The sequence below is a fragment of the Canis lupus genome, chromosome 8, assembly GCF_003254725.2.
Source record: "Canis lupus dingo isolate Sandy chromosome 8, ASM325472v2, whole genome shotgun sequence".
Taxonomy (NCBI): Eukaryota; Metazoa; Chordata; class Mammalia; order Carnivora; family Canidae; genus Canis; species Canis lupus.
This window is the reverse complement of record NC_064250.1, coordinates 6,891,792-6,917,993: the sequence shown is the minus strand read 5'-3', so window position 1 is coordinate 6,917,993 and position 26,202 is coordinate 6,891,792. Positions and strand designations below refer to the sequence as shown.

Genomic DNA, 26,202 nt, shown 5'->3' with positions numbered 1-26,202 from the left:
GATATATGCCATCTAGTCTTCTCCAAAAAATGAAGCAATAATGGAAAAGTCAAAAGTATAATAGAGCGTGAAAGAACGAGAGAAAGAAGAGAGAAGGATGGAAGAAAGAAAGAAAAAGAGAAAGAACAGTTCTGAATATTGAACCCCAAAGAAGTGAGAAAGTTGGACACATTTTCACTCTATCATCTCACCTGTTTCGATTAAAATACCACTTCTCAGGTTCACTTTGAAATCATTGGATTTTATACCATCCATTTATAAGCCTTTGAGTGGATTATTTATAAATCTGAAATGGCCAATAACAATTCATTTTCCATTTCAAAGATTTTATTTGAGAGAGAGAGCATGGCGTGGGAAGAGGCAGGTGGAGAGGGAGAGAGAGAATCTCAAGCAGACTCCCCACTGAGTAGGGAGCTTAGGGCAGGATTCAATCACAGGATCCTGAGATCGTGACCTGAGTTGAAACCAAGAGTCCGATGCCTAACCCACTGAGCCACCTAGGTGCCCCTGCACTTTCCAATTTAAAGCTAGCTACTTTATCTATATTTTGGAGGGAGAACCATGTAGAGGAAAAAAACCACTTTTTGAACCAGAGCATCATGAATTCAAAATCATTTAATAACCCTGCATTTACTCACAAGGAGAACATTGCGATGTTTTCATTGTTGTTGTTTTTTAGGCACTTTTTTTTTTTTTTTAAACATTCAACTCTCTGGGCCACAATGGTGCTTGACCTGATTCTTTAAATAGAATGCATCTACTGAATCCCTGAATAGTCCCATCAGATGCTTTTTAAAGGCAAAATCCCTTGATGGGAAATTCTTGGGACATAACCATCCCCTGAACTCAGCAACAGTTTGAAAGCAAGGTTGGGGTAAAACTGACCATTGGCTACACAAGAACCTCTCAGTATCTCGTTGAAATAGCTTGGGATTTCCATGTCACTCATTAATTAGTATGGATGTGTTATGTGTTTTTAAATTAAATTCTAATGGGAAGCATTTATTAAAAACAAAAGCAAACTCATTTGCCTTAGTGGTGGAGAAACAGAACTTCTAAAATCATGAACAGGGAAAAATATTATTTGTATATTATTATTTACCTTTTATCTTCTGAAAGGATGAGGGAAAAAAGTTAATGGTAATAAGAAACAGATTAAGCTTTTGTATTAATTTAATTTATTTCCACAGGGTAACACTAAAGCAAATAGTGCAGTGGCGTTTAAAAAACTAGATTTGATTTAGTGAATGAAAAAAGTATCTGTAGTTATTTTAGCTGGGGCTAAGGCAATTAAAGACTTTATGTCTGCCTACTTCATAATAAAAATTAGATACTTATCTAACTTAGCTAGGGAAAACTTATCCTTTTATCCTCGTGGTTTATTATAAGTAAATGTATCCTCACAAACAACTAGCTGGCTTTTTTTTTTTTTTTTTTTTTTGAGGTTCAGAAATCCTTTTAATTGGGAATGTAGGGATCCAAGTGTTCCCACTTTGATGAAAACCTTATGACTATTCCTTAAACTACTATAGTGCAACACAATAAAAAGAATTATGATCACTTTAAAGCTGGGTGGCATTCATCAAATGGTAACCCAGGGTGAAAGGTCCTATATCCCATTTCCACTCCTTTGAACCATGTACTGAACTAATGTGTTTTTCTCTTTAAAATGTCCTAAAAGATATAAGATGTCCTCGTGCTTATAGGATTTTGAAATTTTATTTTAAAGAATCAAAAGAAATTTGCTCTGTGAGCAGGTTTTTCAGTTTGGCTTGAGACCTTTGATTCAGGGAACAAGCAATCTCCTTCCAACTCTCTCTACTGGAGAGATGTCCCCTTGTCCCCTTTCAACCTGTCTCTTGGTCCAATACAAATCAATGAACTCAAGACCCAATACACCATGTCTTAAAAATCCATTTAGAAAACAATTGCTCCATTCAAAGTTCATCTCCTTCCTTTATCAGAAATTGCTGGAAATGTAATTTTGCAGCAAGCATTTCATTTCTTGTCGTGAAATAGATTGAGGTAAATGTAAAGTCAATGATTAGATAAATGTAATGTCTTGGGTTGATGCCACGATGCAATATTTGATGGTGTGGTCAGTACCGATGGATGTTTTGTATAGTTACCCAGTTGTATAATGCGACAAATTCCCATGACCCTATTTAAAACACCACATGGCTCCTCTCAATTAATATTACCAAAAGTACTTTGGCACAAATACAAAAAGCATGAGGGATTAGTGCTGAACAGGCAAGTGCAAGTCATCTTTGCTCTGTACAGATTCTCCATACAATAAACTGTATCTGCGTGCAATTTATTTATTGAGCTGTATTGCATGCAGTAAATAACACAACAAAGATTATTCCTCTTTCAAAAATCACTTCTATGAGATTATAAATAGAAAGCCTGTGCTCAGTAATCTCTGATAGTACAGTTAAGGATTAAAACCTGATGAAGTTAACACATACATAGGCACGCACAAAAGCACGACAGCCATAGAAACACATTGTTTATGAAAATCTCATTTTGATGTCAAGAAAACATATTTATCTTCTTTATTTCCTGCTATCAAGATACATATTCAATGTAAAAGAGGGGAAGAAGAAAGAGATGACTTTCTTGGAGAAGTAATAAAAAACAGAATATTAGTAATGCCTTTAGAAAATATCTTTTGGAAATGTGCAAGCTAAATTTTCTGGTTTGCTGATACCTAGACCATAACATAGGAATGAATCAAATGATACAATAATATCTTTTTTTAAGTTCCCCTTCTCTTGAAGACTGTTCTTCAGTGATTTTCACTGTTATACAGAAACCCATGATTATCAAGAACAATATTCAGTCACTATCATGTGTTTCAAATTGGTACATTTCCACTATCATTAAAAATGAAAACATTTAATACTTTCTAGAACATCTAACACTTAAATAATTGTCAATATATCAACATTTTACTTTCTAGTGTCTTCAGGTCCAGCACAGGATAGTTAGTGATTTAGAAACTTTGTTGTCTCTACTACTGAAGAATATGTGGCCATTATTTGTAACATTAAAATATATATATATATATGGCCATTTTTTAGCTATTACTATTCATATTAAAAGTAGTACTCACTTCAGTGGCACACATCCTAAAATCGGAATGATACAGAGAGGTTTAGCATGCCCCCTGCACAAGGATGACATGAAAATTTCTGAAGTATTCCACAAACGTATGCATTCCTGTACACCGACACACACAAACACACACACACACGCGTGCAACTAAATGACACCTGCTCCTTATAATGAAAAAAAAAATTGATACATGTTTGAGGGCATATACTTATGACCATAATGTACAAATATAAATATATTCTGAAATTTTTGTGATTTTCTAAATTTGTAAGTTTTAAATCGCTCTTTGTAAAGGATTTTTTTAAAAAGTCCTCCAGAAATAATCTGATTTTTCTCTGTATTGCTGGAATTCTATAATCACAGAATCCTGTACTTTAGTAGGTTTTTTTCTCTCTGAAATCTTTTCTTATTTCTATTTCTGGTGTTACAATATTGCATGATAAAGTATACCTTAGCTGAGACTTTTGACTCCTTGGGCTGGTGCTTGGTGACTGCTTTTTCCTTCCTTGGGACTCTTATGAATTATTTAATTTTCTGCCACTTCATTTTTCTCTAATATCCTAGAACTTCTGTTAGAAAATATTTAAACATCTGGACATCTTTTCTCCATTCTTTTTCATGTTTTTGCCTTTTTTTCCTGCTTTTCAGATTTTCCCTGCTTTATCTTCTAAACTTCCTAGCCTCCAAGTCTATTCTTTTGGACACAGTAAACCCACCTTCTCTTATCTTCTTGAAGATATGAGTTATGGGTTTCTTGCCTTCTCGTTTTCTTCTCCCCCTTACATTCCCTGTTTCTTCTGTTTTTTGTTTTGTTTGGCTTGTTTTCTTCGCTTTTCTTGGCTTCACTCATTGTGGCAGTCAGACCAGTTTCAAACCACTCTCACAGGACATGCAATTACAAAGCTTAAGAATCTACTGGTTATTGCGAGAAAAGAATACAAAATGGCAGCAGCCCTGAAGTAGGAACTGCATCTCCAGGTTGGCTCACAGCACAGACAGCAGCCACGAGCTAGCTCTTACCCTCCTCCACCTGCAGGGCAGGTGGACATATCACCCCCCGAGACAGGTGCAGAGTGCCTCGGACTAGGGGCCTACCTACGCACGGAACTGTGAGGTAACCGGCCCTTCCGGCAGAGTCGGGGTGGGGGAGGGTCACCCAAGCCAGGCGTAAACCACCACCCCGCTGTCCATAAAATAATTTTCACAAGCCTGCGCAAACCAGAAGAAACTCACCTTGGTCCCGCGGTTGAAAAGCGACACTATTAATCAGCGCAAGTCAGGCCTTGTCTGGAGTCCATACTGTCTTGGTACATACCTCGCCTCAGCAACACAGCTCCGACTAATTCCAGGCCTGCTGCGATTAACCCTCGCGGCACAGACGCTTCCTTTAAACAACAGCGTGAACGAAAATATTAACTGAAACTCCGGATGGGCATGCACGGCTTACCTTCGAGTTTCAGCGAACAGGCAATTTGCACCGGAGACCATTAGGTGGCAACCCGGGCAACGCCGCCACCTGCCGCTCCTCAGAGTCTTCAGAGAGAGGCGCGGCGGGGAGAAGCCGGAAGTGGCCTCACTTCCCGCTGGGCGACCTCTCGCGAGACGTCCCGCGTGGCTCTGGAGCCCACCCGCGCCGCGCAACGGTTCTTCCTGACTCGCTTGCTGGGCGGGCAGCTGCTGGGGGTCGTGCGGTGGTTGTTTCTGGGGCTGGAATGAGGGAAGGGTTTTCGGTTCACACCTGGGATGGCCCCAAATGTTGCAGGTTGACAAAGCAGCCATTGAATGCTGCGGTCTTCGTGGAGACCGCCTTAGGCTGGCAAAGATTCTGGAAGCAAGACTAGAGGGTGTCTAAGCATTAGAGCAGGAGGGCAGAACCACGCAGTAAAGGGTGCGGTGCACAGCTTTGGCCCCCTGGAGTCTGTTGGCTTGCAGCTCCGGTATTTCCCCCGGAGTGAGTTCAAAACTGGCCCCTCTGTACGAGAGGGCAAGGAGACACTGAAGGGGTAGACCGTTCCAGATTGGTAGGTGGCACTTTGAATAAGCAAGAGGAAATTTCCGACTTTTAATGTTTGTGGGCCCTGCTTCTGGGATCCTAAGGAAGCTACACTTTAATGTTTATCAAGGTGGGCTCTACATCTGCCCTGGGCACACACTGGACAGCTGCCTTGTTAAGAATAGTTAACCAAAAAGGAGCATTCTTAAAAAAAAATTTTTTTTTTAATTTGTTTGGGGAGGGTGGGAGGAAGGGGGTGAAAGTGGGGGGGGTGGGGGGAAGGAGGAAAGGGGGCGGTTGGTGGGAGGACACAACAGGAGGAGAGGGGCGGACTCCTGGCCCAGACTGCCATGTGGGGCTCCATCTCAGGCCCCATGAAATCGTGACCTGAGCAGAAACCAAGAATCAGCTGCTTAGCAGACTGTGCTACCCAGGTGACCCCCCCCAAAAAAGGAACATCCGGAACACATGATAAGACAAGGAAACTGCCCTGGTTCTCATAAAAGTCATAAGCCTTGCTTACACTAAAAACATAATATAAAAACATAAGATCAACTTTCTGGAATGTCCTCGGGCATGATGGTTTGTAAAAAACATATATTACCCTGCACCAAATGTTCCTTTTCTGGAGCACTTTCTTCTTGAAGATCTATCCCAGTCAGCTGTTCTAACTTGGGCTCAAACAAAATCCTTTCCTTTCTCTTTAAAATTTTTTAAAAGATTTGTTCATTTTGCATCAACAAAGAATTTACAAACCAGGCTTGTCCTGGGTGGTGGCAAAGAGGAGTAAGTAGCACTCCGTACCTGCCTGCCAGAACCTTAAGAGCTTAGAGGCCTTAATCAGGGTTCAGGCACAGAGTCCATACAACCCTCAATACCACAGTACTCTCTCAAGTCTGCTACTTGAAGTATTTTCTAATGTAGGAAGAGGGCAAAACATACATTCCTAAAACACGGGAGGGAATAAAGAGCCTTTGATTACTGGGTCCCCCTAGAGGATCAACCAGCTGTCACATCCTCTTGACCACCTTCCTGACCAGCTCTACAAGCTTACATGTGCCCTCACCTTTGGCATCCTACGGAGTGGTCAGCAGGTTTGCTTGTTAGCATGTAGGTAGGTAGTTCATTTGGCAACCATCTAGCTACACTGTAGGCAAATACCACAGCAATGACATAAGCACATGCAAGAGAAAATACAGATTAAGATATCGATCCCCAAATTAAGTACCAATATTTTTTTCCCACCAAAAGCCTCATGACCCAAACCACTGATTTATTATTAACTCCCATAGGCTGCGGTCAAATCATTCAGAATATTCTTCATTTGTGTCCTTTGTGATCTAATAAAGAGGATATGACATTAAGATATCATAAATTAATATTTGGCCAACCCAAGTAATATTTGATTTACTTATCTGATGCTTTGATATTTCATTCTTCCTTTCTACAAATCTTCCTGCTTGTGTATCATAGAGGAGATGGCACCTCCATCCAATGTCATGTTCTTTTGCCCACTCTTGCATATCATAACCTTTGAAATGTGATCCCCACCACTGTCTATTCAACAAGGCTATCTGTATTTGGTACTCAGCTCCTCTAATCCCCTAATAGTGGTAGCCTGGTTTGTGTGGCAACAGGGGAAGTTTGGGTTAGGTCAGATACGTATCCATACAAACCAAGGCATACTCAGAAGGAAGGTGAGTGCTAATACAATCAATTTGCCAATCCCTCCTCGTGGATGGCCTCAGACTCCTTTGGCAGTCCTACCTTGGGCATTGTTTAGAATACACAAGTCATGCTTTTACAGCATTAACCAAGTCACTACGTTTTAAGGACAATCTGGCATCCTTGACAATATGCCATCCCTATCAGGCACTATACTGGTCACTCCTTCTATGCACCCAATCTGCTGTATCTACTGAAAGGGCAGTTGCTAGGACCGGTGTCTGACCTAGGGTATCAGCTTCCTGATTTCCAGGGAGTGTTGGTACTTTATGAGCCAGGATATGGAAGACAGTGAGGACAACTTCAGGGTCTTTCAAGTGAACTCAACTATTTTTCTACATATCCTGACCCCTAAAGGGCTTACTCATGATCATTCACAACTCAGCTTCCCATTTTCCAAACCATAGGGATGGAAACAGCCTGTTTAGTGCAAAGTATTTAGAACAGCCTGTCCATGCAAAGGGTTAACAGCCAGGGCTTATTATGAGTGCTCACCAGCCAAACTGCTCTTGAGTACAGCCCACCGGCTGTTTTCATCCAAAGGTTTCAGTGTTGGGCTGAATAGGGACTATAGTCAAGTGGGCTGGCTGCCCTGACTAGGCCCATTGGTATACCAGGCATTAGCAGGAATTTTCCCCATTCCTTCTCTACAGGCCACAAAGGCCACCACAGGAATAGGAGTGGGGACATTTGGAGAATCTACATATTCTCCAGGGCCTGCTAGTGTCTACATTTCTACCAATGATTGGTGGACAAGGAACTTCTCAGCTGCAAATAGGTTTGCCATTTAGTCAAAGTGGGAGTTTTGAGCCCTGGCAGAGGTAGATCAATGGAATATATTCTCAATAGACCCCTTTACTAGCAAGATAAGTTCTTACCATGATATGCTGTTCCTTTTTGAGAGGCTCCATATTGTAAGGAGCTGTTGTTCCAAGGGGGTATATTGAGTTCTTGCCCCCTTCTGGAGTTGGGACCAAAATCCTAAGGGTATGCTCTCCTTCTATTGTCTCTGCCACAGTGCGCAACCCATACCTTCTAGGATCACAGATACATCTAATGCAAGTGGTAGCCCTGCTTGGGTGATGCCCGGAGCTTTAATAATCTGCTTCACTAGTATTTTTGCCTTCTCAAAGGCAGCTCGTTGTTCTGATCCTCTATAGTCTCTTCTTTACCACGTGGTACAAGGGACAGAGGCACTATGCCAGGTGGGGAATAAAAGTCTTCCAAAACCTCCAAATTCCTACAAAAGCTTCCACCTCTTTCACATTCTTCGGGGGTGGATAAGCCTGCACCTTGTTGATAATAGTCTCTGGTGCAATGCATGCTTTACCTTACCATATGACTTCAAAAAATTTGGCGATGTCTGGACCTTGAATTTTCTGAGTTCACTCATCCTCTCACTCCCAGATGTTCCAGCAAAGTCTTCATAGCGTCCTGCAGCAGAGACAAGTTTTTACATGTCAACATTATATGGTCAGTGTAAAGGGCCCACATTTTATTGATGTGGGGAAAGAGAACAGATCTCAGGCTACCATCCCATGATACATTATGGGACTGTGGAACTTGGGGAAGCACTTGAAAGATCCATTGTTGCCCGTTCCACTTGCAGGCAAACTGATCTTACGACTCAGTGACCAGAAGTATACTGAAAATGTTTGTTGTTGTTGTTGTTGCTAAGTCTACTATGGCATAGTACACTCCTAGGACCGTGGCCAAGGAATCTAAGATGGTGGCAATACCAACAGGAGGCACTACCTTGTTCAGTTATCAGTAGCCCACAGTCATCTCCGTGAGCGATTTGGCTTTTTTACTGACTATACCAGGTTGTTACAAGCACTATGGACAGGGTGCACAGTATCTGCTCGGTGCAGTTCTTGGATGGTTTCTCCTGTTTCCTTATGCTCCTCAGGCAATTTATTCTGTTTGAACAGGTATCACTCTTCCAAGGGTAGTAGATTTACTGGTTTCCAGTTGGCATTTCTCGCTAGCACTGACTAGTTTTATTACTCTAACCTGAAGAAGGAATTCAGTGATAGAGATTTGAAAAGTTTGACCTTTTAGGACATTATTGCTCGATATGTTCTGAGGTATTGGAGAAAGAAAATTTTTGTTTTGGTGGGAAGAATGCCCAATTTTCTGTGTCAAAGGACCTTCCTGACCATAATGCTTGACCTGGGAATATTAGGGATACTCATACTATGTAGGTGACTTCTGAAAGCAGTGTAGAAATCTCTAGTGATGTGGATATCATGTATACCAAATTAAGTATATGTACACATGCATGATGTATGGAGAAAATATTCTTAGCAGCATTATTCATATTCTTGGAAAAATCCAAATCTTTATTTTCATTAGAATGAATAGTGAATCATTGTGCATTCATAAATTGAATGCAAAACTCTGATATTAACACATTATTTATATATTTGGTTTCTAAAATGAGCTTAGGCAACAAAATGCATGCAATAAAGTAAAACAAAAGCAAAATAAGGAAAAATAGGGGCAATACATCTGTACAGAAGCCATTAATAAAGTGGCTAATGTTTACACAGACTATTCTGATGTTGAAATTCTGGCATTCATGTGAATTTAGTTTTGTTTTCGTAATATTACAAGGTTTGTGTTCTTATAGCTATGTCTAACCATTTTCCAAGGCAGTCACTTGAAAACATGTAATATTTGGGAGAGTTTTTCCCAAATTTTCTTGAAGCAAAAGATTTTCATTAAATACCTAAGTGCCAGATTCAGCTTCCTAGCTCTGTTATTGCTACATTGGATGATATAAAATGATATCAACATACTGTAAATTTTCCCCACACTCCCATTTGTATTAATGTTGTCATATACTTAGAAGTCACATGGGATGTGTGGACATAAATTCTCATTAGCAGCTAATGAAATCTCTGTTTATATGGATTCCTCTTGCAGTCACAAATTATCACTATATTTGGAAGAACATATATAAGGTCTCAGCATAGCCATAGCCTATGTCCATTGTTATAAACGTAGTTTAATTATGTAGCTAGAAAAGAATTTCAGCAGCCTATGAGCATTTTAAAAGAAAGTAATTTGTTTCTCTCTCAGTAATGTTTCTATGAATTTTAGATTATAATGACAGTAATCTATACCTAATGCTTGCTTTTGTCAAGGAAAAGGTAATTTTTCCTTCTTTCCATTCCTGATAAGTTTTTCATTGGACTTTATTGTTTCTAGCCTTCCCTCCAAGATCTTGCCCAGTTAATTATACCCACTTTTTTTTTTTTTCAATAGCTGCCATCTCCACTGCTGTGGTTCAGCAGTTGAGCATCTGCCTTCAGCTCAGGTTGGGATCCCAGGGTCCTGGGATCAAATCCTGCCCACATTGGGCTTCCCTTCTGCCTATGTCTCTGCCTCTGTGTCTCTCATGAATAAATAAATAAATAAATAAATAAATAAATAAATAAATAAATAAATAATCTTTTTTAAAAATTGTTTTTGGTGCTATAGATGTGTTAAAAAAAAGTCTTTTTTGTAGCTCAGTATACGAATTGTAGTGTGCATATGAATACTTGGGCTGAGATTAAGTTTCCATTGCTAATGACTATAATTACCACAAAATTCATTACATGTTGGTTAATTATTTTAAAAGTAAAAATAAAGACACGTTCTTTCAAATCCTAAAAGCTGGAGTTGGAACAATTATTTCTAGACTTAGTCCCAGTTATGCTAAATATTATTAGGTTGTCTGTCCTTGAAATTTAGATTCGATTTCATCCACTGTTTAAATCTGATTTTACAAATCAAACTCAAGTAAGGAAACAAATGGAAATGCATCTTTCAGCAGCATCATCTGACAGTATATGATAAACAGCATCATTTACAGGACACTGCATCATACCATTTACATTTAGAAGGAAGAAAAATGCTGATTAAGCTTCCATTTGGCCCAGGCTTTCCAATACATAGCGTGTTAAGCAATTCAATCTTTTCAGTTTTAAAGCCACACACATCTCTAATCATAACACGCCAGAAGCAATAAAACTATCAGAATGAGTGGGAGTGTCTACTTCTGACATATTATAACATCTCTGAGCCAGCAGTATTCCAAAAGCATGTGTTATTATCTCTGGATTGACAGCTCAGCACCCAAGGGTTTCTTCCTTTCCCCAAGGTTTGTTTTTAAAACTCACAAAAGGCTCCCTTAAAATAAGTGTAAAATTGCATTTCCCATTCAATGACTCACCACTTGTTTCAAAGGAAAAAAGAAATCATCTGACTGTTTTTGTAATTAAATAATCTCCATGTTTGAAGCAGAGTTAAACAAAACAAAAAACTTGCTAACCATTGTTTTTTTTATTATTAGATTTAATGGAAGTTGTGCATGCATTAAAATTGCTCATTTTTATTTTTGAACATACTAGAGATGGTGATACTTCTAGAGGAATAGCAAAGATTTATAACATAAAGATAAAAATACAAAGAGAAAAACCTCATTACTTGATAATTTCAGATGATTAAATAAATGTCTTACTGACTCTGGCCTTTTTACTAATTATGAAGAAAAATTTCTCCATGTAAAGCATCAATAGTAAAAGAATTGTAGATAGATTACTAGATTTAAATAGTCTGTTATTTGGATAGCTTCTTAAGCACTCTTTAGTATTTCAAAGTAATTATTTTACCAATCTGTCTACTTATAAGTCATTATCTGTTTCCTAAAGCAATTTCCAACATATAGTCCTGACATCCAATTTTTGTTATTGAATATAGATAAAATGACTAAAATATATACATCTAAAATAGTTTGCAATTTAGACTGGCCTTCTTTTCTACAAGTCCAAAGTACAGTTAATTTTTTTTTTCATTTTAGTAACTCTTGCTTGAAAGTTAATATTCTTTATTATGCCCCATTTACTTTAATTATCCTTGCTAATAAACTAAAGGGGAGAAAGAATACTTATGTCTTAAATTATCCCTTATTAAAATCCAGAAAGAAAACAATGTAGATGATCAGTCCTAATACAATAAGGGCTGTAAAATAGGGAGGGAAAAACAATACCTGAACATGAATTCAGTAAAATTCAAAACTATCTGAAAAAAATATTCACAGCACATTAGACTTCATGGCTGAATTAAGGTAAATGTGGCAAATGTGTGCATGTGTGTATATATATGTGGAGAGACAGACAGATCAACTTAACCTGGATTCCCTTTAAATTCATTACTATGATAACATTCAGACTTTAACTCTGTCCTGGTCTGAAACAAATCATGGCACAAGTCTAAGTTTAGGCCACTTCTGGATATTCTGGTTTTTTTTTGTAACTATAGTTGTTATTAAATGTGTATTAATAACTATACACTGCCTTGTGGACAGCATGTGTGTGTACATGTGTGAGCAATCTATTTAATATCTTTTCACCTATGCATTCATCCTTCAAGTATAAGCTTAAATGCCACTTCCTAAACCTTTAAAGCCTACTGAGATCACTTCCAAAGTCAAATATGTTAATTTTAGATGCTCACAACACTCTATGCTTGTCTTTCAACACTTTTTTTTTTTTTTTTTTTTTTTTGCTTAGATTTTATTTGAGAGAGAGAGAGAAAGCAGGAGAGAGAGGGAGAGAAGACCTTGAAACAAACTCTGGACTGAACACGGGGCCCAACTTGGGGCTCAATCCCATCACTGTGAGATTCTGACCTGAGCTGAAACCAAGAGGTAGATGCTTAAACAACTGAGCCACCCAGGCATCCCTTAACACTTTTTTAAAAACTAGAATAAGTGTGTATGGAGGTGTGCTGTTTCCTGTTCTTGACTCTGCACTATGAGGTCATGACCCTTCCCGCCAATCCATGCCTGTCTCACCAGGACCTAGCACAACACATGGTCATAAAATGGAAGTGGCTTCAAAATGAATAAATATAAAAATGAAAGAACATATCAATGAATAATATTGAAGATCCTTGAGAATCATAGAATAATAGTTTCTTTTAAAAAAAAATCTGAATGCGTATTCCTTGGGATTACTACTAGAAGAGAGTTCTGAAACCTCTGCTAGGGAATGAGCAAGGAAGGTATTATAGGTCTCTCATAATAGACCTATGATTTAGTGAGGACATAGAAGTTAATCAAGTAAATACATAAATGAATATAAAACACTGTAATAACTGTGTGATAATAAAAGAAAGGTATATGATACTGTAGTAGATGGAGCAGTGAAAATGTATATTAGGCTGATTTCCCTAAATCAAGAGGAAATTATGCCAGGCTTTTCTGCAGAATTTAAGATAGGGCTGAGATCAGGAGCAGGCTTTAGGTAAAGTTGGTTTAATATTATCCCATCTCTCAGATACCTAAACTAGGGCCCTACAAATGTTTATAAATGTGCCATATATGCAACTAATTTGTATAAAAGCCAAGGCTAGATTTCAGGGGGAAAATAAAAGTAACATTTATTGAGACACTATATCAATTGTTAGGAACTGCTTTCAAAGATTACTTTTTTTTTTTTTTTTTACCTCATTCACTCTCTCTTTCAGGAATTTCAGTTCTTTTTGTTTTTTTAAAGATTTTATTTATTCATGAGAGACAGAGGCAGAGACATAGGCAGAGGAAGAAGCAGGCTCCATGCAGGGAGCCCAATGTGGGACTCAATCCCGAGACTCCAGGAGAGAGTCACACCCTGAGCCGAAAGCAGATGCTCAACCGCTGAGCCGCCCAAGCATCTCAAGAGTTTCAGTTCTTTTTATTCTACTTCTTGGCTCCCACTATAGGGAAAGAGAACTAATCCTGTGAATAATCAGCAAAAAATGGTCATTCTATGTCCACTACTAATTGTGTTCACCATTGCCTGAAAAACAAATTGAAACTAATTTATGGATGATCTCTTTTATACTTCCCTCTGGGGATCTAGCTGTCTCAGTAAAGTACACTGGCTAGTGTACTGGTAGCCAGTATACTACCAGTACTACAGTGCTACCAGTACCACTACAGTGGTAGTCACTGGTAGTTAGAGCTGCCTTAGTTCATCCATACCCATTCCATTCAGTATGGTGGCTTAGTGGGTGACCACCTGTCTTCAGGAGTCATGCCAACATTCTTTATCTTGGCACAATTGCCACTGTTTCTATTTATTGTGGCATGTGACTCAGAGGAAATTGATAATATCCAAAGAGTCAGATTCTCTTTCAGTGTAGACAGAAAAGGAACTCGTTTTGGCCTATAGGCTTATTCATGTGATTCAACCGGACAGATCCATGGCTTTGCATTGGATGTTGCCCAAGGTTTACCCTCCTAAAAATCAAATACTTATGGGGTATTTGATTCTTTTTATACTACTACTATTATGTATTCTTCTATGGGACTTCTTGAGTAGTGGATATGATATTTATGGCAATATTTAGTCCCTTGATTTCTTGGTTATAATAGCACCTAATCTGGGGGTTCGCATTTGATTGCTCATGAGCCAAATTCTATTTGCCACGTTTTATAGATAAAGGTTTGTTGAAACACAGCCATGCCCATTTATTTGTGTATCAATTCTGGCTGCTTTCATGCTATAATGGAAGAGTGAAGTAGTTGTCAAAATTGTATGGTCTGCAAAGCTGAAAATATTTATCATCTGATCCTTTACAGAAAGGAGACTTTGATCTAAGCTAGTATTTATTACTTGCAATAAGTATTGTTTACTTAATATTTATTACCAAAAAATCTTAAGTGAATCATCTGATAAAGATGCGAAAGATTTACAGTAAGCTGACACTTGGTCAAGAAGAAATTATGTAGTTGAGTTAACCATTCTTGCCAATAACCGATACATATAGGAGAGAGTAAAGGGCTTAGAGATACTAGAATTTCCCTCTCTTCCTGCAATGAATTAAAAAATAAAAAGATCCAAGGTACACAAAGGAACCCTTGGATCCTTTATATTCCCTAATTTTATGCATAAGCCATTTTGTAATTTATTTATTCCCTTGAATCTCTCCTTAGTATTTATTTCAACTACAATTTCGCCTGTACTCTTAAAGTTGACTCTGGGCCTCACTCTACCCTAGGGAGGCTTTGCCTGAGGGGCCTTGATAAATAACATTTTCTGGAGCTGATGATAAAATGTTCTGTAGCATGTATGTAAGAAAATCAAGGATGATCCTTGGCTAGTTGGCTCTGCTGACTGTAGTCATCTAGACTAAGTGCTGACAGAATAATATAAAAGGACATGTCAAAACAAAACAAAACATTAGAGATATATTTTTAAAAATATTCTGTGAATCAGAAGATTTTTTCATGTTGATACTTTCAAATTAGATTAATGGAACTATCGTGTTGATACTTTCAAATTAGATTAATGGAACTATCATGCAGTAGGATATATTTATGAAATATTCCAAGATATTCTACAGAGATATTGCTTCAACTTTCCATGAAAGCAATCTGAATTAAAATTTAAGTAAGCCCCTATTTTTATTTGGTGTGAATAAAAGAATTTAAAAAAAACATGAATTGGATGCCTCTTTTAGGCATATGACAGTACTAAAAGACTTTCTCTATCATTATGATTATTTGCCAATAGAAATTCCTCAGGCAAGTCATTAACTTCCAAGGGTCTCATTTAGTTCTCCTCTCAACATTGATCAAATGATATATAAAATTTAAATTACTTACAGTTGATCTAAATAGATTATATTGTGTGGTATGTCAAATATTCTTAGAACGTTCATGCAAAGAATGACTACATACAATTATATTTTATAGGTGAAGAAACAGGAAGTTTCAAATATGGGCAAAAATGTACCTTTACTTCAGTTGATTATTAAGGATACAAGTTTATAATTAAAAAATAATATGGAATATCAGCATTTCAAGTACTCTTCTGGGAGAATGTCAAATTTATGGAACTTGATGCTGTTTCTTTTGATTTAGCTTGTATTTCAAACTAATAATTGCATGTAGTCTTTTAAAGGCTCAAATAATAATATTGGATTTATGGGAAAAATTAGCAGTATCTTAATCCCTTCAATTTACCAATTCAAGAGGCAATCACTTTCATATCTTGCAATTTATTCTTTTGATATATCTCTCTATATCTAAATAAAAATTTTTATTAGTTTCTAAATTGTTGATTTCTAGGCTTTTTTCTGTTGACATCCCTCCATGGAAGGTGAGGATGTAGATGTCCTTTGTACACTGCCTCCTCCCTGTCTCCACCCCTCCTCCACACTCAAACACACTAAACTCTCATTCTCCCAATATAATTATATTGTGATGGTCATTTAGGTTACATCAATGTTCTCTGTACACAACTCATGAATATGTAAATACTATTGACAGCTGAGTACTGCCTCACAACAGATAAAGGAGGTCCAGGTATAAATATTGAACTTTCAACAATCTCTTTTATTTTGATTTCACATTTTCCCCTACTTCAAAAGGCACTTGATATTACTTTTGAGTGTTCCACAGTATAATAGATTTTTGCTCATTGCCAGGTAGAAACTATCTTAGGTTTCTAAAGGCCTTTTTCATGTGCATAGTCAGAATTCTCCTGAGAAACAGAAACAGAAAGACTGATTGACTAATTATGAGGAATTGGCTCATACAATTACAGAGGCCCAGAAGTCCCATGATCCGCCATCTGCAAGCTGGAAATCCAGGGAAGCTGGTGGTATAATTCTAGTATGAGTTCAAAGGCCTGAGAACCGTAATGCAGATGGTGTAAGTCCTAGCCCAACAGCAGAAGACCAGTGTTCCAGCTCAAGCAACCAGACAGAATTCTCCTTTCCTTCACCTTTTTGTTGAGGTCCTCAACACACTGGATGACACAGTCTGTTTTACTTAGTTCACTAATTCTAGTGCTAATTTATTCTAGACAAATCTTCACGGACACATTCAGAAATAATGATTCATCAGATATCTGAGCATCACATGGCCTGGTCAAGCTGATACATATAATTAACCGTCACACCATGTATATATCCAGTTCCCACTTTTCCTAACATTGCATTATTCTATAATCTTTGTCTTTTTTGGCTTAAGTCTATTTTATAAATTCCTTTGTTAAAAGTTTATTGGTATTTCAAGGGGGAATGGAAGATCATGTGTGTAACCCACCTACCACCTTCAACTATACACCCCTAATATTTAAATCTTCATTAATTGAACTCCATTTTATTGAATGGAGAACATGCAGACTACTCACTCCTTAGAGATACTCTTACATTTACACTTATGTTAAATGAAATAGCCAGCCTATCTCCAGAGGAAAGGCTCAGTGAATTGTTGAGTATTTTTAACTTTCAAATGAGGAGTGTTAGAAAACTTGTGAGGCCATGGATGGGAAGAAAGGGGAATGTCTTAGGTCACTGCTGGTACCAAAGGAAGTTGAAGATCCTTAGTATCCATGTACCAAGTGCTGTGTCATGCATAAAGTCTTTCTGTAGGTCCTTATGAATATCATACCATATAGATAAATATGTATTTTCCTGCCTTTTCATACATTGTAGTTTCTAAGAACTTCATCACTGCTCACGTAACTATTAAGTCTTTTACAATTCAAATATAATGTCATCCTTCTTTCCAAATATATCTTCATCAGCTTTAACTATAGTGACTCTCTTCTGTACTCCCATAACACCCAGAAAATATCTCTAATAGTCCTTTAGTAAGTATTTAGATTTGCCCCAAACATTTGTTATCCAGGACAAGAGTACAAAGGGAGGTACCCTGCTTAAATTCCATGTTCTCTAGTTCTTTACCCTATCTCTATCCTGTCCCTTTCCTTCCCAGGGGACTTATGGAGATGTTTCTTCCAATTTGAGTCATATATCCTTTCACCTATCCATCAGGAAGAGGGAGAATGTACAATATAGGACAGTCTTCTAGAAAACAATCATGTAGATGAAGCTCACACAGGTCCTCTGCCATTTGGAAAGCTAATTCTATGCCAGGATATCCAGAGAGAACTCTGTAACATCTGGGCCCTGTAGATTCCTCACCCTCTTGGGAGGAGATACACGAGAAGACCAGAGTTGATGTATCTAATGTATCAGAGCCATTAGTATTCTATATATCCCTTGAAATTAGTGATTTGTTTTCTTCTATCTCCTCCACTCTAGTTTGAGCTCCTTAGATACAAGAACTGTGTATGGTTAAATCTCTATGTGTGTCAAATTAACATAGGTTTTGTTTTTTGTTTTTTTTCCCATGGAAGTGCTCAAATAATACATGAATGGGAATATATCAGAGTATGTTAGAAATGCCAATGTTGTCTCAAGGGACTTCTTCTTACCTACCCATGAGCAAATTTCATAGATAGGTTTTCCTACATACACACACACACACACACACACACACAAAGTTTCCAAGTCTAATCATGGGTAATCACCAGAACCAAACCAAGTTGATCAAATTGTCTTAGGAGTTTGGAATTGAGACACAAAGAAATTCTATCAATTAGCTGTTGTTGAATATGAAGATACACACACAGAACTATATTTAAGCCTTCTGTAGGTTGAAGAAAAAAAGAGAAAGAAACAATGCCAAAGACGGACAAAGGTAAACTGTCACTCAAGATCCTGTGACTCCAGAGAAGTTGGAAGCCCTAATTTCCTGGGATCTCTTCAGCACTCTTCTGGATTCGGTCCTTGAAATATTCAATTACACTTCCTTTTCTTGAATTCTTTTTGACATGCCTACAACCTATTCACTGTCTCCACATTCTCTACCCTGTGTATAATTTCAGTATAATTTGACTCTGCACATGATTACTTTCTTTTTACTGTTACATCTGAGAGATAAATATATTTTCTTATACATTTATTTATATCAAGCTTCCCCCATACCACATGGAATTCTGAGTGTGTTCAACACTCAAGACTCAGTTGCTGTCTGAATGGCTACAGGATCCTTTACTTTCTGAGAAACTATGAACCTAGTATCAGGTGGTGAAATAGGTTTTTGAAGCTGTATTTTTAACCTTTTCAGGGTTATTTGAAATGGATTACTCTTCAACCTTAAATATAATCTAATCCTAGTGACAGTCTAAATGATAAATATATTTCCAAAAAGATTTCACTTTTTGTTTTTTTTATTTTATTTTTTTTTAATTTTTATTTATTTATGATAGTCCCACAGAGAGAGAGAGAGAGAGAGAGGCAGAGACACAGCCAGAGGGAGAAGCAGGCTCCATGCAGGGAGCCCGATGTGGGATTCGATCCTGGATCTCCAGGATCGCGCCCCGGGCCAAAGGCAGGCGCCAAACCGCTGCGCCACCCAGGGATCCCAGATTTCACTTTTTGAATAATTACTAAAAAGGAGTGATTTGAGGCCCAGGGTAATTCATTTTTAATATTTTTCCTGTAATGTTTAATGTACATTTTTCTTTACGGATAAATAACTAGCACTATTGGAGATGTCTGATTATCTAGTAAAATGTTGGACATTTCCTCTAATTTGAGTTATATTTTGTAGACTACAACAATTTTATGAGCCTATAGATTAAATAAACCTAGAGATTAAACCATTTAATGAGAAAATATGCTACAGAGAGTTATAATACACAAGTGCACACAAGAGTGGAAGAGCATGCTATACAATGTCTGTGATTATAAGGGAATGGATTTTCCTAAATGTTTGGTATGAATGTATGCTTCCACAAGATGGTGATTTTTTTTCTTAACAGCATGTGGTAGCTTCTCTGTCACTTCATGAGTTGATTATCACTAATTGCTCCAAAGAATTTGCCAAAGTCCAGTTTTGAATTGTTTTGTTAATTTGCTGTCATCCAGAATTGATTCTGGTTACTGGTATATTTTGAGTATATTAAGTTTTCACTACTTGGGGATGAATGCTTTTCAAAACTAATAAATTATAATTGAGACACCTGGGATGCGTTAAATGTATTTCAAATCAAAGCTAACATAGGCAAAGTGCTTGAACAGAAGTCTAGTAAGCTGAACCATATTGATCTGCTACTAACCTTGGACAATTTAAGAGAACCAAGTTTCTTATTGTGAGGTCACTAATGGCTCCTTCATTTGAAAGACCAAATGGTTCTATCAGAAACATATATTGGCATAGTTTTATGACATAATTTGAACAAAAGGGAACTTTGCATAATTGGAGTATATAGGTTTTCTCTTACACATAATTGAGTATAATGTTGTGTTCACAAGTGTAGCAATCTCAAAGATGTTTTACAGGAGTTGGAATTCACAAAACTTCCATATGGATTGGCTTTCTGAAGAATTCAGGGTCCAGGATAGCAAATTTGCAATGAGTGTTAAATATACTTAAACCGGTACAAATAGGGTAAAGATCAGATAAAATGCATGAAACATCTTCCCGAAATCTCAACACATTTCTTAACCTCCCATACCAAGGAACTGAATGAACAAAACAAGGTTGGAAGAGGGATGGGTAATTATGACTCTTCTCAATAACATCTTCATGAACCTAAGTACTGCCTTTGTTAACCCTGGGTTAAGAGCCAGATTCATGAAGCCATTATCAAGTATTCACCCCTTTGACAATTACAATATGTCAATGATATATTTGTGATGGAATTACAGATTCTAGATTTTAACTCATTTGGAAAGACTAGGAAAAAGGTATTCAGAAAGATCTCTTTCTGAGCTGAGTATATCACTTGACTTAGAATGGGAGAGGTAAAGAATAAAGTGGAGAATATTCTTCTATCTTTGAAAAATTTAAGAGACAGAAAAAAATGGAATACCTTCTTGAAATGCCTTGCTCTGAGGCAAGCTGAGCAATTGTTGTTTTTAACTTCCCCTCAGTTAAATATGCTTCCATCATGCTATCTGTACAGAACAATGATTTGTTTTGCTCTCACTGTTGGCAAAGCAGGAGGTGTAAATATGCTTTCCAAATCCTCCAGGGGACTGTGGTGAAGTCTTCCCCACCCCCAGCTGAAGATTAATTTAAACCACAGCCTCTCCCCCTTTGGCGGGCTTCCATGTGTGAGCCAGAAAGTAGTTCTCCATCTGGAATTCTCAGTGACGCAACCCTAGCAAGCCCTTGGGTAAGGGAGAAACTTAAAACTCAATATTTTGCTACTAATAGTATTGAGAATGTTAAAATTGTATTTGATAATGTATGTATAATGAACCTAGCTTTCACAACAGAGCACCAGTGCTAGTACATGCACATACATATGTACCTACCATTCTTAAATGGAAATCACAAATGTGAAGGAGGGACAATCACATGTATGACTGGGAGGGAATCTTATCTACTCTGTCCTGTATCCTCCGGTAGTTCATACATGGTTCTTAACAGCCACTTGGAGACCTGCTTTAGTTTTCGCATAGCTCCAAGAATTATGAAACACACCAAATGCTCCAGAAGCCAATACACAGAGACAGTTAAATAGACATGGACCCCTTCGTGTTTGTCATTTAAGAAGAGAATTAAAAGCTTCTGCCCACCAGAAGTCACCTGCAAATAAAGAAGTATATAATATTTTCTCCTTTAGATAAATGGATAAACACTGTATTTCCTTGATTGTCAAATAGACACACTCATTTAAACATTTCTGATATTGAGAAGTATCAATCAATAAATGCACTTAATGTTTCTTTATATTTCATCAATGTGCTATCATTAAAGAGATGGAATGTCCTAATCATTGGCATCTTAAAATGGAGGCAAAATGGTATGTGGGAACAATCCTCCTGACAATGAATTGAGTGGGTAGATAGTGGTATCATTCCTGTACTCAAGAGCTGAGGACAAACTAATGCTGGTGAATAGTGATAATTCTGGCACAGGTGTCACAAATATTTAAAATGTCAAAATATAAATATTCTGTGGCTTCTTTCTTAAATTATTATGTATAGTATTCAATTACCAAATATTATATAAGGAGAATCTTCCCAATTAGTGAGATATAAAACTGATGTGTGTGTCTTGAATGAACTACTCATGTGCCCCAATATGCATCTAATTTGCCTGAACAGCAGGAGCCCTCAGCTTGTTATCTCTGCAGCATCTACCTTCATTTATGATATTAGTTCATATAACACAATTTTATGCATGTTTCATGTTATAAAAAGTTAGGAGATCATGTACATAAGAGGGAAAAGTGGGAGAAAATATTAAAAGTTTATTATATTTGTTCTGGGAAGTACCTGGTATTGCTGGCCACATGTAAGAAAATCCAAAATCAGTTTTTGAGTAAAGTGGATAAAGAAGCTGGAAGAAGCCCTCAATGATTGAAGAGATGTTACACATATGTGGTTGGGAATAAGCCAAAAATATGTTAATAAGCAGGACCTGAAGAAATAAATTAAGCTATGTTTTATAATAAATAATAAATCAAGGACATCTTTTTAACCAGGACATAAATGGCACTCACAAATGGAAAAGTCATAGGGAGACAAAGCAGGAACTGGTATGAAAGTGAATGTGTAGGATTACAATGAATTGGTGAGACAGTCAAGAAACTGGTAGGTTGTCTGGTTTTCCCAACACAGTCTATTGAAGCGCTATATTATACACCTGAAACTAACATAACCCTATATCTTAACTACTGGAATTAAAATCCAAAACAAAAACAAAAACAAAAACAACACAACTGTGGTAGGGCCTTAAAAGAAATTTTGCCTGGGGCACTGGAAATGTATTCGATCTGAAAGAGAAATTTTACATCAGGGCCTTGGTAAGACTGTACAAAGATTACTATTTAAGCTACTAGAGGAGGGGGACTAGAAAGAAAAGATCCAGTTAAAATATAATTTCAATAGCCTTACAAGAAATAATATCAACAGGAAGAAGATGGCAATGAATATAAAGAGTTGGACAGCAAGAAAGAGGAAAGAGAATTAGAAGCAATACAAAGTTTTCATGCTTGAGTGACTCAGAAGATGGCAGTGGAAATATGAGAGATGGTAAAGAAAATGGAAAAACAGCTATGAGGATAAAATGATGAAATCAGCTTTTAGAAGTATGTTTTTAGAGGTGTTAATGGAATATGGAGCTGGAACAGGGATTGAGAATCAATAGCAAAAGTATACATTCAGAAGGATAAGGGTTTAAACACATTTCCATGCGTGCTTAACTCTAAGATCCTCTCTGTCCTCTCATTAATTGATATAATTCTTCCTTTCTTAAAAAAAGAAAAGAAAACTCTGCATTGTTCATAATGTGTCAGGCATTGCTACTGTAACAGCAGTGACTAATATCACAGTATTCATGGAATAGATGTACATAGTAGGGGACAATATATGTCAGAGCATCATAAAATGACCTTCTAGTAGTAGGCAACTAAGTTAGTTTCTGTCCTTGGGAAGTAAGAAAAAAGCCTCTCAGATATGGTTGAGGGAGTTATTTGGATGCTGTTCCATGGAGGAAAGTGAGAGATATAAGAGAGACAAGACATAGGCTTGGGAGAAGTTATCTCAGGTTGGGGAACAAATATGGAGGGAAAGGACAAATAATATAGGTTTTTAGAGGAGAACCATGGCAATTCAAAACAAGACAAAAAAATTAAAAGCAACAATATAAAAGAAGAGGTAATAGTAATTTCTTCAGAAATACACTGAAGTATAGAAACGAATTTAAAGGATCATTAAATTTTACGATTAGGGAGTTACACCAATGATCATGGTGAAAGGAAATACACTGAAAAGGCAGAGATGGGGATCCCTGGGTGGCTCATTGGTTTAGCGCCTGCCTTTGGGCCAGGGCTGATCCTGGAGACCTGGGATGGAGTCCCACGTTGGGCTCCCAGCATGGAGCCTGCTTCTCCCTCTGCATCTCTCTCTGTCTCTCTCTCTCTCTCTCTCTCTCTCTGTGTCTGTCATGAATAAATAAATAAAATATATATATAAAAAAAAAAAGGCTGAGAAATACCAGAATTTCAGGGGTAATGACTATGGGTAATAAGAAATAAACTACATTTGTATTAGTTTGCTAGGGCTGCTATGACAAAATACAAGAGACCAAGTAGCTAAAACAACAATTTTTTTAGAGATTTTATTTATTTATTCATGAGAGACACAGAGAGAGAGAGGCAGAGACATAGGTAGAGAGAGAAGCAGGCTCCATGCAGGGAGATGGACGTGGGACCTGATCCCAGGACTCCAGGATCACGCCCTGGGCCGAAGGCAGGCGCTTAATCGCTGAACCACCCAGGCATCCCAGATTTTTTTTTTAAACACAATTCTAGAGGCTGGAAATCCAAGATCAAAATGTTGGCATGTGTGGTTTCTTTCTCCTGATGCTTCTCTCCATGGCTTTCAGATGGCCACTTTCTGTGTCCTCACATGGCCTTTTCTGCATGCACTCTCACTGCTGTTACCTTTTTTGTTCTTAGAAGGATTCTAGTCTTCTTAGATTAGAGCTCTGCTCTTAAGTTCTCATTTATTAAAGGCCCTAATTCCACGTACAGTCATAGTGAGCATTAGGGCTTCAACATATGAATTTTGGGGGGATATAATTCCATATATAACTCTGGTATCCTTTCATTACATATATTTTTTTTTTACTTTGATTCTATTTAACATATTTTTGAAATTTTTTATATTTCAGATATACCTAAGAACTTCTCAAAATACAGTGAGCACTAGTATACCCACTTCATAGTTTAAGAAAAAAGAAACATTTTTCAAACAGCCAAATATTTTGCATACCCATATGTCATGCCTCAGAGTTAACCTCTATCCTGAATATGGTATTATCCTTATTACCTTTAAACAATATATAATTTGCATGCTGCTAAATTTCATATAAATAACATCAGCAATTTTTCTTTTTTGGTGTGATATTTGTGTTTGATAGCTGTAGCTCTAGTTCATTCACTTTCGCCGCAGTCCACCCTTTTGTCGTATGAATAAGGCACACATTTCCACTGTCTCATTAATGAATATTCAAGTGATTTGCCATTATTTACACTATTACAGAAAAACTGTAGTGAATATTCTCATGCATGTTTCTAGGTGCAAATGAGTGACTCTCCCTCGGGTAATTTATTTTGAGGTGGAATTACTGGTTTGTAGGAATGCACATCTCCAACTTTAACTAGATATTGCTGAACTGCTTTCCAAGGGTTCTATCAACTTACATATCCACTAGTCACATATAAGAATTGCTTTTGAGACAAGTCTTGCTAACAAGACTTTTGTCAAGCTTTTATTCTTGCTCAATCTATATGCCACATGGTATCTAATTCTGATCTCAATTTGCATGTAATAAGAATACAAGCTTCCTCTTCTATCTCCTGCTCTATGCTTCTCAGGTGTCTTCCCCCTTATAGGACTCCTTGCTATCTGGCTTCTGGTTGAGTTTGTCCAATAAAAGGATAAAGTATCAGAAGGCTGCAAGAAAGAGATGAATATTTCTTCCCCTTTTCTTCTGCTTCAGCACATGGATTCTATCATTTGCTTTGTCTCGCTACAATTACAGATGTGATCAGATGGTCCTCTGAGAGAGCCTCTAGCCTAGCCTAGCCTAGCCTAGCCTAGCCTAGCCTATTTCCTACTGTTTTCCATGAATAGCAGATAATGGCTTCCCACTGTCGCTAATTTCTATGTGCCTCAACCTCTCTTGTTAATTTCTTCAGCCTTGCCTAATATTTAGGTAAACCTCTTGTTTAAAAATATCTTCAGTTTACGCATACGTTTGAATTTGCTTTCCTGACATAACCTTGAATAATACAAAGATAGATTATGAAAACTATCTCTCCAGAACCCTATGCTTGCCTGCTGTTAATATTACCTTTTTGGTCGTGCTACCTACCAGAGATTTTTTTTTGTACCTATTAAAGCAATTAAAATGTGTGTTCTCATCCTTTTTTTAATCACAAATAGCAGACATAGTCACTGTTCCTTAACTTTCTGGTTGGGTATTGGGTTTTTTTTGTTTTTAGTTAGTAATGTACTAAGGAGGTAATCCTATCAGTACACAGGGAGCTTCCTCACTAAAATTTTTTAACACATGTGTGTAATACATCTTATAGGTATACCTTAATTTATTTATCCCTCTAACGATGGACATTTAGATTACTTGTATAATCTTTCCAAAAATAGCTTAATGTATAAATCAATGCTCACATAGATTTGCTGGGCCAAAGCTATATAAATCTGGTGTTTTAGTACTTGTCAAATTGCATTCTTTAAGGATTGCAGCCATTTGCAGTCCCATTTGGAATGTGTGAAAAGGTCTATCACCCTACAGCCTAAATAGTAACGGTGTAGTATCCAGATGTTTGCAATTTTGTTATTTTGACATAAGATATGGTATTTCCTAGTTTAAATTTGCATTGCTTTTATATTGATTCAGTAGAATGCCTTTTCTTATTTAAAAGGAATTTGCATTTTCATTCCTGAGAGCTATGTTTATTTCCTACACCCACATGATATTGAATTTTAGT

General features: G+C 37.3%; 1 protein-coding gene and 1 non-coding gene across 9 annotated transcripts in view; both read left to right on the top strand.

Moving 5' to 3' along the window:
- The first annotated feature begins 3,110 nt into the window (after positions 1-3,110).
- LOC112658108 (U6 spliceosomal RNA) lies at positions 3,111-3,217 on the top strand. The gene has a single exon (XR_003135514.1). It is a non-coding gene; the product is annotated as a U6 spliceosomal RNA (small nuclear RNA).
- Positions 3,218-4,750: 1,533 nt separating this feature from the next.
- Positions 4,751-26,202, top strand: part of LOC112657026 (40S ribosomal protein S4, X isoform-like) — a 34,031-nt gene continuing 12,579 nt past the window's right edge. For 4 of the 8 annotated variants that reach the window (XM_025442732.3, XM_025442735.3, XM_049113035.1 and 1 more), the window contains exon 1: positions 4,751-5,141. The gene's annotated coding sequence lies outside the window, so the exon portion shown is untranslated. Of the gene's footprint in view, positions 5,142-5,222; positions 5,244-12,399; positions 12,537-26,202 lie in introns of those variants that run through there. The other 4 variants (XM_049113031.1, XM_049113032.1, XM_049113033.1 and 1 more) reach the window with 3 other exon arrangements.